Genomic DNA, 8,624 nt, shown 5'->3' on the forward strand with positions numbered 1-8,624 from the left:
AGTTTGGACTATGGTCATTACTGAACAGGAACCAGGTCACCACAGTGGCTTGGATGAGATGCAAATTGTCTGCCAGCCGAGTTTGTGATTTTTTACCCATCTGAACCATCTCATCTACCTCCTGCAGGGCTTCTTGAACCATATCTGACACAGGCCATTTTTGCTGGATCACCACTCTAATTCACTATCTATGTTCTTATGGCCAGGTGCTGCCCTCAACTCTAGACCTCAAGCCTAATAACGTAAATAGGGTCAGGCAGTGGTTTCACTGTCTGAAATCTGAATTCAGTCTTGACCAGGACTCCACTCAAGCGAATGAAATGTTTAGGCCATATCTTGGCTGGGAAAAAGTATACTACGCTTTCTAAATGTGAATTCCTAGTGGAAACAAAGTACAAGTTGTTTTTTGCCTTGATTTAACTAGCTGAAGTCAATCCTGTGCACCTAACCTCAGGTTAGTCTTAACTAGCTAAGCAAGATAAGAACTCCAGTGCCTTGTTTCAACTAGAATTTTGCAATAAGGGTGCAATCAAGCTATAAATAACATGGGTTCTTTCAGTAAAGATATAGTCAGAGATGTTTTAAGCAACTAATCCAATTCCATGAACAATTTTACCTCAGAAGCAGGTATCTACATAGGAATGAGTCACTTAATTTAAATAAACAGAAGGGCGAAACCATTAATTAAGGCGTACAGTTTGCCTGCTTGGACAGGCTCCTTCTGTTCCAGCCACAAGTAGCCTTTCTGTTACTATTTATACAGAGCTCCTCTGATAAAGGTATTTTGCTTGCTTGATATCATGATGAGTATGGTTGCTTTACATTAAATACATTTCAAATGTGGTTTGCTCTGCATTTGATATCTGTGAATCTGATCAACTGGCTCTTCACTGTTACTTTTTCTTCTGGTGGCAGCATAAACACTGATCAATGAACAGCTGAGACTTCAAACAGACTATTGTCCTTTGAGCGTTTTATTTCCACAGTACAAGATAGACTTGGGTGTAAATCAAGGAAATGTTTATCTTAATGTATACAGTGACCTTATCGTTTTTTCAGAGGATAGCTGGAAAGAGATTTTGAGTAGACCACACCTACCAAAGGTGAACACTGACTTTTCTGCTCATATTATTGTGTTTCTAAGTGGATCTCAATACTTCCATAGGCTTTGGTTTGCCCAGTGACCTGACACTGTGTTGGCAGCAGCACTTCAAGTTTTCCCTAAACTAAATTGAGCAATTGTAACTCTCAGTAAAGGGCCTCATCTCTAGGATACAGTCTTTTCCATTTCTATAACCTGTTCAGTCATAATTCCTCTCTTGAGACCATCCATGAGAATGGCCACTACATTATGTTGCATTATTACACAAATGCTCATCAGGGATCACCCCCTCCCCATTCACATTCTGATGAGCAACCTTCCATCCCAACCAGGATCAAGTGCTCCTGTGGCATATGCAATTCTCTGCATGGACAAACAAATAGCAGGGTATTTACTATATTATTTGGAGTGCAGTTTAACAACAGGGAGAAAGCAAAGGTGAGTACTGTGTGACCAACCTGTCTCTGCACAACACGGTCTGGAATGCCTTGATATATGTATTTCTGTAAAACTCATAATTAGAAGCACTGGCCAACAGTGCAGCTGGATTTTGATATACCTCGGAGCCTTACATTACAGTCCATCTGGTATATCAAAGAAATATGATTCCAAAGCAAATGTGTTTGCAGCATGTCTGTCATCTTTGGGAGCAGTTACATTTTACAAGGGTAGACACAGAAACTATTCAAAGCAACCCAATCAGAGATTATTGGACAATATTCTTAAATGTTAGGCCAGGATGATGGTGACAGATTGGGTCTTTTGAAGGGTGATCTTCTGGAAATTCTCAGGTCACGGCTATTCTTAAGGCACTTTCTTTCTTCCAAATACAGGTGGCAACAGGTGTACCTGCTAAATTGCAAACACACAGATCAAGTGACTGCACACTTCTTTGTGTACACATTCACTAGCCCAAATACAGGTTTTCTTTTCTGAATGAGAAAACTGAATGAGATCTGCCTCTTTGGCCAAATATGGATGCATCTGAAAATTTAGAATCTGGAGCACTGCCAAGTGGATGCAAGAACCAGAGGCAAAAGAAAGGAAATAAAAGGATACCACGAAAAAAGGGGAAGGTCTCATGAAGCCTGACTTTGCCTTACTCATGTCACAAGATCACCCTAGCTGATCCCATCTAAATACTTTCAAGAAAACTATTCTTCTCCAAAATCCCTGTGCTATTTTTCTGCCTTAGGTACTTGGCCCATTATTGGAGTAGCCAAGCTCCTTTAATGTATAACTTTAATATATTTATACTCATAACACCCCTCCAGTATAAGGAATCATAGAAATGAAGTGCAGAAAAGCTAAATGACTTGCCCCAGGTCACACACAAAGGTGGTAGAAAAGAAGGGACTTCAACCCAGCTTTTCAGAGGCATGGTGTCATTGAAGTGTGAATAAGCCACACATACGTGCACTTTAAAACAAGTTACATTTCCAGAACCATGTCATGAAAGCCTTGGTCATGTCTTGACTGCAAGCTTACTGTACCTCCCCAACCAGATGCACTAGAGCTGTGTCCCCATGGTGTGAAGGGCAAAGTAATTAGCAGTGAGGAGTGACAGTTACCACCTCCCCACTACTGCATGGATATGGTCATGTGGCTTCTGGCTAGAAAACAGCACACATTGAGCAGAATGGCATTTTGAGGTGTCACTGTTAATCATGGTGAGTTTGCCATTTAGATACAGACTTTGTCATCACGGGGTGGCTTCAATTAGCTCAGGCCCAATGACTTAACCCTCTGGAAGAAGTCCTGAAATTCTTACACAATCAAGATTTACATTAAAATTCAGTGGAAGCTTTGCCTAAACGAGAACTCAATATTTAATGCAAATTGTCCTGTATGCAGTGGAGTCTGAAGGAGGTAGTTGAGGGGAATAATTCTTAAGGAGGCTTCCCTTGCATCACCCTTCAGTCATCCTGGTGGAGAGAAGAGTTTGAGAATGGAGGGCTGGGTGCTCAATCTAAAAGGATGACCGGGGAGCCACACAGACTCCAGGAAATCAGGGGCTAGCACTGTGCTCCTATCCACTCCCTGCTATGCTCTACTTGGAGTCTGAGCCAGTTCTACAAAGGTGATGCAGATGCACCAAAAACACCTTGTCTGATCCCTGCCAATATTGTTCCTCCCAGCAACAGTCCTAGGAGAGAAGGGGATACCATGTTCTGAGAACATGGTGCAAAAATGGCTCAGCACCATGAAGACCTGGTGAGATGCCAATAGGAATTGAAGGTGATTTTTATAATCTGGCACAGGGCTAGCAGACTAAGTTTCCTGTTGGCAAACAGCAACCTTGGCAACTCCTGGTGACAAACATTCAAATTATACCTGATATTAGAGCTATTAAAAGTGGCAGGGAGGTACTAGAACTTATCGCAGCAGTTCCTCTTTAATAAATTATCAGGTAGCAGAAAGCGATAAAGTGTAGAGGAGAAAGGTGCAGCGGCCTAAATTTTGCCTTGATATGTTTTATCTTCAGACTGATTTAATCAGAGGTAATATTTAAACTGGCTCCAGACAAAGGAAGTTTTATACAAAGCAAATGTGAATTAAATAAAGCAAATGGTATTTCCTGATATGATCAAGGGACCCACTATTTTAGATATACTAATAATCAGATTGCCTTAAAGCAAAAGATTAGTTGTGTTTGGAGTACAAATTTACAGAGACACGCCATTCAGTTTTTCCATTGCTCAACGTAAGTGGGATGTTTATGTTTAATTCATTTCACAGGCCTGTTTTTTGTTAAGTAGAAACATGTTTAAAAAAAAAAGGAGGGACATTACAGGAAGAAGACCACCACTTGGCAGCAAATATGAGCCCACAGGGAAAAAGAAAAAACATCTGATGAAAGGCCTGCCTAACAAACACTGAAACAGAGCAAATGGATTAAAAAGTGTACTGATGGGAGACAAGAGATAAGATAGGTACTAAACCTCTGTCCTGGGTGGTACCTTAAGAAATAGTGTATCCTACAGTCCAGGGTTAATGCGACTGAGACATGCAGAATTCCAAAGAGTACCTCACTGGGTGCATCTACACGTATGCTTTAACGTGCATTAGTCTGTGCTCATTGAAGCATCACAAAAAACTGTGGGCATTTATACACATTATACACATACCTAAAGCCATTGTCCCGTGATGCACTGGAGATCCGCCACTTCAGAGCAGATTCAATTAAATGGGTCTGCTCTGCACAAGAGCTGACGTGCACTGCACTGCACCGCACCGCGTGCAGTTGCATAAGTGGCACAATGCACGTCAGTGAGCAGAAAATGGCAGCAGTGCACTTTTGAGCTAAAGCACCTCTGTGGTGTTTTAATTTAAAAGCTCACCGCTGCCATTTTTTTCACACCAATGCTTTTGCCGCTTATACAACTGTATGCGTCGCAAAACTGGGCACTTTTCAAAGAGACCAGAGCCGCGGCACTTGCACATGTAAAAAAGCCCTGTGCTCTTTTGCAAATGAGCATTAAAATAAGCTAATGTGCATTTTTCTAGTACTTCACAATGGAGGGACTAGATTTAACGTCCATTACCTAAAGTGCAGTAATGAACATGTAGATGCGCCCACTGTGTTGTACTGGGGAGCATATGGAGCTGGTTAATTGCAACTTCTGTTTCTGATTAATCCTCATCACCCTAGCCAGCAACATTGGCACAATGCCCCCTCCCCTGCATTAGGAAACTCCACCAGCACAGGCGATCCTACATCTGTTATTGAGCCATAATTGGTGTCCGTCTGCCCCAGTCTTGAGCAGCCTTGGACACAAGAGTTATGCCTGAGATGAGCCAGATCAGGGGTAGGCAACCCCTGGCATGGGTGCCAGAATGTGGCACGCGAAGGCATTTTGCTTGGCACACGTGCCATGGGATGGGCAGTGGGGAAGGGGCCAGGGCTGCCCTGTCACAACAAGGATGTGGTCTCTCGTGGCTCCCTCGTCATCCACCCCTGGCACTCCAACATCTTACAAGTCAAGGTGATGCGTGTTTTTGGCACCCTGCCTAAAAAGGTTGCTGACCCCTGAGCTAGATGGACAGGCAAGAGGATTAGCTGGGATGGACCCTGGTATTTCTCTGCTTCAGTAAAGCCCTGAAGCAAGATGATATCCTGCGTTGTACTAGAGGCTTTGCTGGTCTCTACATTCCCTGAACAGGGGAGATACAAGCAGTCTTTCCCTCCACCTATGTATTATCCCATTTGCTAGTCACTGGAAAGTTTCATCGCTGACTCAGAAGCTTCAGCTGCTCAGAAATCCTAGTTATTAATGCTGCCCGCAAGAGGAAGAACAAATGGGGAGAGACTAGGCAGGACAAGCCTAGGCAAGCCCAGCTCCCTCCCAGCCATGTTGTAAATACCCACATTCCTCAGAGGAGGAGAGAGATCAAAAGAGACAAGAAAACTCTTTTCAGTAATCTTTTCCCAGGCAGGAATGTCCTTGAAACAGAACTGAAATGATTCCAAGAGGTAAGATGACAGGAAATTAAATAGTCCCCTTCAATACCATATCACCACAAAAATGAAAGCTTTGCGTCAGTCTTTGTATAGGGTTTATTTGAGGAACTGTGTACATTTATATCAACAGGTCTAAAGTGGAAGGGGTCATGAGCTTAATGTTCCCAAAGTCCATTACTACTTCTTCCTGCTGTACCACAGTCATATTATCCTCTCAAGCTATGCAATACTTGTCTTCTTCTATGGGCAGGTGGCACTATCACAAGATCCAGGTAAATTCGATCATATTATTTAAAAGACACTGTATCTGAGGTACCAATACTCTTGGAAATGACCAGCATAGAAACACATAGACCTATGGGCAGACCTAGGATTTTGAAAAGGTGGGGGTAGGGGCAGGGAGCAGAGGATGTGGTACATCATCACGCACAGCACTACACACATTTTTCTCCAGTTAAAGAGAAACTAGATGCTCTACTAATATGCTAGGGTTCTAGCATTATATTGTTCAATTTAAGTTAGACCCCTTCAGTGCAACCTGAATAGAAATGCTGCTGCACTTTCCCAGACAAATGGTTTTAAAGTTTGGATGGAGCAGGAATCAAAGCAGGGTGCAACTGCATCACTGTATCCCTTCTCCCCTCCCTGGATATACCTAAAAATCTGACAATTTAGTGAAATTTACATCAAACAATGGCTTAAAATGTTTTATCTTTTATTCAGTTCAATCCTGTTAATAGGTGTTGGCTTCTATGGAGCAGAGGAAACCCCCCTGAAAAGCCTTAAAAACAAAGCAGCAATAACCTTCCACTCAGATGAAGGAATACAAATCAACTAATGAAGAAATAAAACAAGGGCAAGAGAAAAGTCAGATCACTGAAAGATGCTACACAGGGTTAGCCTGTGAAAGACCTATCTGAGAGGAGATCCATAAAGAGATCCCATCCACCCATGGCTCCTCCATTAGTCAGAGGAAACAGAGAACCTGGACAAAACTTGTTGAAACAAAGGAAACACAGGACTAGAGGTCTGGGCCTAGAGTCAATCACAAAGGATGTCAGTGGAGAATGAGGAAAAAAAAGGCACTTGAAAGCTTGAAAGGTTTGAAAGGTAGTAGCCTGTACAATCCACCTGGAGGTGACGGAGCTACCTCTCAAAAAACAAAATCAATAAAATATTATTCCTTCAAAAGAAAGAATAAGGTTAGAAGCCAGAGATGGTACAGTGTGGGGCAGAGGACCAAAAATAAAGACCATGGGATGCCCCTGCCCACTATGGGTCAGGGAGGCCCAGGTGAGGGAGATTCCCTGCCCTCCATCGAAGCTGACCTCATGAAGCAACACCTTGACAGGCTGGATACCTTCAAGTCAGCCGGCCCTGATGGGCTACACCCCAGGGTACTCAGGGAGCTGGCAAGCATCATAGCTCAGCCTCTGGCACAGCTCTTTGAGAGCTCTTGGCGCTCTGGTGAAGTGCCCAATGATTGGAAGAGGGCCAATGTGGTGCCTATCTTCAAGAAAGGGAGGAAAGTAGATCTGGTAAACTACAGACCCATCAGCCTGACCTCTGTCCTGGGGAAGGTCTTGGAAAAGATTATCAAAGAGGCCATCCTTAACAGACTACCTGAAGGCAATATCCTGAGGGATACCCAGCACAGGTTTGCTGTGGGTAGGTCTTGCTTGACCAATCTCATTTCCTTTTATGACCAGGTGACTTATCATCTGGACAAGGGGGAAGAGATTGACGTTGTAACATCTTCATCAATAATGTGGACATTGGTGTCAGAAGTGGACTGGTCAAGTTTGCCGACAACACCAAACTCTGGGGTAAAGCATCCACACCTGAGGACAGGAGGGTGATCCAGGCAGTCCTTGACAAGCTCAGGAAATGGGTGGACGAGAACCTGATGGTGTTCAACACTGAAAAATGCAAGGTTCTCCTCCTTGGGAGGAAAAACCTGCTGCATGCTTGTAGGCTCGGCAGTGCTACGCTGGCTAGCACTACAGATGAAAGGGACTTGGGGGTCATGATTGACCACAAGATGAACATAAGCCTTCAGTGCGATGCTGCAGCTAGTAAAGCGAGCAAAATGCTGGGTTGCATCCATAGCTGCTTCTCAAACAAATCCCAGGACGTCATTCTCCCCTTGTACTTGGCCTTGGTGAGGCCACAGCTGGAGTGCTGCATCCAGTTTTGGGCTCCACAACTCAAAAAAGATGTGGAGAAGCTTGAGAGGGTGCAGAGAAGAGCCACGCGCATGATCAGAGGTCAGGAAAACAGACCTTATGATGAAAGGCTGAGAGTCATGGGCCTCTTCAGCCTGGAAAAGCGCAGGCTCAGGGGTGATCTGGTGGCCACCTATAAATTTATAAGGTGTGCTCATCAGGATCTGGGGGAACATCTGTTCACCAGAGCTCCCTGCGGGATGACAAGATTGAACGGTCACAAATTCCACTGCAACTGATTCAGGCTGGACATAAGAAAGAACTTCTTCACTGTCTGAGCCCCCAAGGTTTGGAATAGACTGCCGCCGGAGGCGGTTCAAGCACCCACATTGAATGCCTTCAAGACACATTTGGATGCTTATCTTGCTGGGATCCTATGATCCCTGCTGACTTCCTGCCCCTGGGGTAAGGGGCTGGACTTGATGATCCTCTGGGGCCCCTTCCAGCCCTAATGTCTATGAAATCTATGAAAATGGCAAGAGTAGATAAAAGCTAAAGAAAACACCCCAGAAACAGGAGTGAGGTCACATGTTCAGAACTTCCAGAGAAAGACAACCAGCAGAGAAAATTCCTGGCTTAAGGAAATCCAAGAAGACTACATCCCTTAAACAACAAGGCAGCTATCAAACCCAGGACATAAACATAAACATTTAAGGGAAAAAGAATGAAAGAGATTGGAAAAGCTGCAAGTCCCAAGATCAAAATGAGCCTTCGAGAGGGGGACACTGTGCAAAGTCACCCAAAACAATATGGTTTGACCACCCAGCAGGACAAAGCCCTCTTTTTATCTACACAAGTACAGAGCACTGGGTTTGGGGAGGAGGGCGGGCGGGTG

The 8,624-nt window shown here is 44.0% G+C and overlaps 1 protein-coding gene and 1 long non-coding RNA gene across 4 annotated transcripts in view; both read right to left on the reverse strand.

Moving 5' to 3' along the window:
- LOC109299160 overlaps positions 1-4,813 on the reverse strand; it is a 19,469-nt gene extending 14,656 nt beyond the window's left edge. Inside the window, exon 1 of the long non-coding RNA XR_002097783.1 lies at positions 4,803-4,813. This is a non-coding gene — a long non-coding RNA (uncharacterized LOC109299160). The remainder of the gene's footprint in view (positions 1-4,802) is intronic.
- The window catches only part of SLC22A18 (solute carrier family 22 member 18), a 121,699-nt gene that overhangs the window by 68,574 nt on the left and 44,501 nt on the right, over positions 1-8,624 (reverse strand). The gene's annotated exons all lie outside the window — the stretch shown is intronic.

This window comes from Gavialis gangeticus, unplaced genomic scaffold (genome assembly GCF_001723915.1).
Source record: "Gavialis gangeticus isolate Ggan-Ray unplaced genomic scaffold, GavGan_comp1, whole genome shotgun sequence".
Taxonomy (NCBI): domain Eukaryota; kingdom Metazoa; phylum Chordata; order Crocodylia; family Gavialidae; genus Gavialis; species Gavialis gangeticus.